Source organism: Dipodomys merriami, unplaced genomic scaffold (genome assembly GCF_024711535.1).
Source record: "Dipodomys merriami isolate MVZ:Mamm:240054 unplaced genomic scaffold, mDipMer1.0.p SCAF_289, whole genome shotgun sequence".
NCBI lineage: Eukaryota > Metazoa > Chordata > Mammalia > Rodentia > Heteromyidae > Dipodomys > Dipodomys merriami.
This window is the reverse complement of record NW_027204370.1, coordinates 1,098,244-1,103,094: the sequence shown is the minus strand read 5'-3', so window position 1 is coordinate 1,103,094 and position 4,851 is coordinate 1,098,244.

Below are 4,851 nucleotides of genomic sequence, written 5' to 3'. Positions count from 1 at the left end.
CCAGCTTTGCATCCCTGAAATGAATCCTGTTTGATCGTGGTGTATGATTTTTTGGATGGATTGATGTTGACTGGCCAAAATTTTGTTGAGAAATTCTGCATCAATGTTCATCAAAGAAATGGGTCTATAGTTCTCTTTCTTCGATGAGTCCCTGCCTACTTTTGGGATGATGGTTATGATGGCTTCATAGAATGTGTTCAGTAGTGAACTTTCTCTTTCAATTTCATTGAACAGTTGGAGGAGTATTGGTGTGAGCTCTGCTTTGAAGGCCTTGTAAAATTACACTGTAAACCATCTGGTCCTAGACTTTTCTTAGATGGGAGGTCTCTTATTGCTGTTTCTATTTAAATGCTTGATATGGGCCTGTTAATATGGCTTAACACAACTTGATTTAGTTTTGGCATGTCAATATTTGCTAGGAAAAGGTCCATTTCTGCCATGTTCTCAAATTTATTAGCATAAAGTTGTTTTTTTTTTTTGGCCGGTCATGGGGCTTGAACTCTGGGCTTGGGCACTATCCCTCAGCTCTTTAGCTCAAGGAGAGCGCTTTACCAATTGAGCCATAGCGCCACTTCCTAGCATAAAGTTTTGAGAAGTATTCCCTTAAAATGTTCTGAATCTTGGTTGTTCCTTTGGTGATGTTTCCATTCTCATCTCTGAGTTTATTTATTTGAGTGTGTTCTCCTCTTTTTCTCATAAGATATTCTAAGAGTCTGTCAATTTTAATTTTTTCGAAGAACCAACTGTTTGTTTTGTTGATTCTTTCTACAGTTTTTTTGGATTCTAAATCATTTAATTCTGTTGTAATTTCAATTATTTCTTTCTGTCTACTGAATTGGGGTTTAACTTGGTGCTCTTTTTCAAGAAGTTTCAGATCAACTAGATTTAACAGTCATCTACCAAATATTTCACCCAGCAGCATCAGAGTACACCTTTTTCTCAGCAGCACATGGAATATTTTCTAAAATAGACCACATTTTAGGCCACAAAGCAAACTTGTCCAAATTCAGAAACATTGAAGTTATACCTTGCATTCTCTCAGACCACAAAGGGAATAAAATTAGAACTCAACACCAAAAGCCACCAAAGAAAGTCCGTTAACATATGGAGGCTGTACAACACACTGCTGAATCACGAGTGGGTCATGGAAGAGATTAGAAAGGAAATTCAAATGTTCATGATATTTAACAAAAATGAGCACACAAATTACCAGCTCCTCTGGGAACTGGTCATTTTCAAAAGGATTGCCCTTCACTCTGGGGTTCACCCAAAAGAAAGCAACCTCCTTCCGTATGTCCTAAATGTAAAAAGGGTTTTGGGGGGGCCTCTGAATGCCACTCTAAGACTCAGACTTTAAACTAAATATGGGGTATTCCTCAGCCCCTACCCCAAGGGGACAAAAACTACAACCACCACCTCAAGTGAAATGGACTTTTCCTATCCAAAATGGAAAATCTAGAATGGAACTTAAGGTTAAAGAACAAAATTTAAGGGCATCATTGATACGGGGGCTATGTGTACAGTCCTTAGAAAAAAAGTAGTGGAAACGGTTTGGGTGGAACCTAATTCCTGGCCCCTGCATACAAGGTGTCGGTGGAAAAACAGATTCCCTCCATGTCCAATGGCCTGTAAAATGGAAAGACTGTGATGGGGTCACCGGGGCTTTTAAACCTCTTGTTGCCCCTGGCCTTCCATGCAATATTTGGGGAAGAGATGTCCTCACTAATATGGGTATTGTGATAACAACAGATGATAAGGCTTTTTATGAAGACATCAAAACCGATCAAGCCATTAGGCACCCACAGTACCCCCAATTCTAATGGCCAGTGTTGTAGGACCAGAGTCATTTCCACTCCAATGGGATACCACCAAACCCATTTGGGTAGAACAGTGGCCTATTTTCCCTGAAAAGTTCCCTCATCTTCACACTGTAGGGGAGGAGCAACTAGAAAAAGATATATTGAACAAATCATCAGTCCCCACAATTCTCCCATTTTTATAATCCAAAAAAAGAGCTCAAGGAAAATGGAGACTTCTTCATGACCTACATTCCATAAATATTCCTATGAAGAAGATGGTAATGCTTCAACCCAGACTCCCATATCTTTCTGCAATACCCAATGATTGGCACATTGCCATTATTGACATCAAGGACTACTTTTTTCCATCCACCTACATCCCAAAGATAAAAATATTTTGCATTCTCAGTTTGGGAATCTCACTGTCAGTTACCCAAACATTGATATCAATGGAAAGTTCTCCCTCAAGGAATGAAAAATAGCCCTACTCTATGTCAGATGTATGTTGCCCATGCTATTAGACCTTTGCTTTTAAAATGCTTTTGTGTCCATTACATGGATGACATTTTAATAGCACATAAAGAGGCTACCACCATTCAAGCCTGTTTAACACAACTCAAGGAAAATAGGCCTCCATATTTCCCCCTTACGCCTATCTTGGATGCTATTTAAATCAAACAATTACCCCAAATGGGTCTAATATTGTCATTAAGTCCGAATATACTTTAACTGAATTACAACAATATGTGGACATATCAATTGGGTACACAATTTTATGCGCCTCCCTACCCAAGAGCTCCAAACTTTATTTCAATTGCTTCAGGGACCCTCTGACACAACTTTCCTTTGTATACTTTCCCCTGATGCTCAACAATTTTTACAACAAGTCACTGATCGATTATGGTCAACACCCTTGGTGTTTTTAGATACCACCCACGAAATCACCCTGATTACATTAACTCATAATTGACTAATGGCGGCGCTGACTCAAACTTGTGGTGTGTTACAATGGGTACACCTTGACACTTCCCAATTACCAAAAAATAGCACACCCATTACCATGCTATGCAACTTAGCCATCAAAGGCGTGGAACGATGCCATCAAACATATGGCCGATTCTCCGACCGTCTTATCTGTCCCATTCGAAAAACAGTCTTTAATTTACTGACAACAGAAGAGGAATTAGCCTTACAAGTCATCCATTACTAGTTTAACATTAATAATCATATGCCCAAGAACCCCTTTTTAAAGTTACTCAAGAACTCCCACTTTCATGTAAATGCTGTACTCGTCCCAAGGAGCAACCTATCCCTCAAGCTGTTGTGTTTTTTACCGATATTAGCAAAACTGTTCATGGATTTTACAATGGTAATACTAAAAAATACATGATTCAACAACATTCCCTGTCCATTCAAGCTGCTGAGGTACTGGCCATTTTACTCGCCCTTATATCTTTTCCCAGAGAATCTCTTAATATATTTTCTGATAGTTTATATGCTGTAAAAACTGTTGTCGTTCTTCCTGGAGCTTTATTAAGAGATGATGGTCATGATATAACATGAATAATGTGTAAACTGCAAACTGTACTAGACAACCATGCCCAAACCTGGTACATTCAACACATTAGATTTCATACTAACCTCCCTGGACCACTAGCTGCTGGTAATGAAGCCATTGATCGTGCTATCACACCAACTGTATTACTCACCAATACGTCCATGGACCAGGCCTGAACGTTGCATGGCCGCTTTCATTTACTACTATCAAACAATTATTTCGTGATTTGACACACCAACAATACAAGCACATGATTTGGTCCTGCTCCTCCTGTGCACTTCCTTTACCCTTAGGATCACTTCAACCCATGGAAACAAATCCGTGAGGCCTTAGGCCCAATGGCACATGGCAAATGGACATAAACCATATCCCCCAGTTCGGCAAACAAAAATACGTCCATGTATGCATAGATTTATTCTCAGGCTTTCTAACAGCTTTAGCCTTAACAGGTGAAACAAGCCGCTCCATTAAGTCACTTCTACATGCCATTACAATTATGGGCGTTCCTTGGACCCTTAAAACAGACAATGGCCCTGCTTACACCTCCAAATATTTTCATGAATTTCGTACCCTTTGGAACATCACACACCAGACAGGTATTCCATATAACCCACAAGGCCAAGCCATTGTTGAACGCAGTCATAAAGAAATTAAGACCCTTCTTTTAAAAGAATAGGGGAAACTGGAGGGGCTAGGGCCTAAAGATCCCCAAACACAATTAAATTATTGCCTTATAGTAAAAAACGTTTTAACATTCACACCCACCACAGGTGCGTGCCCCAAGGCCCTGCATTGGGGACTCATGAAAACACCTACTCCAGTCCCTTTGGTTAGATGGAGGGACCCCATCACAAGAAAATGGGAGGGCCCTGCTCCATTAATGGCACAAGGGAGAGGATTTGCTTGTATCTTTCCAGACATGGTGATAAACCTCAGCTGTAATTGTCAGACCAACCGTCACCACCTACGAATGTGATGCGTTGACTACGCTTGAACAGCCCGAGGAGGAGGAGACGCAAACCTCGAGCTAGAGCCCATGCCATCACTTGGGGAGACCTAAAGGAATTGGTAGAACAAGCCCAGGCTATGACCACAGACCCTAACTCAGGGCATGGTACTCTATTCCTCCTAATGTGTGCCATTATTACAGCCAATTCTCAACCTGCTACAGGACAAGGTAAAATAACGTTAATGTCTAGCCCCCAAATCTTGATGATAGTAGGGGAAAATACCACCATCATACCTCAAATGCTTTCTTCCAATGGCACGGTTGGCCTTCCTTTCTCAGCAGCTTCCCTATGGCACCAAAAAACAAACCTTACTTTTGGATGGAAGGGAGCCATCTCTTTTTGTTTTTCAGACGAGACTGTAAAACAGTTTGATGGCTGTACCATCCCCCTCTCAACAGTAACTCATGGGACTGGATGGTGGAACTACACGACACCCTAACCCATTTGTCCCACCGGAAAAAATTGTACTCAGGCTACTGACATA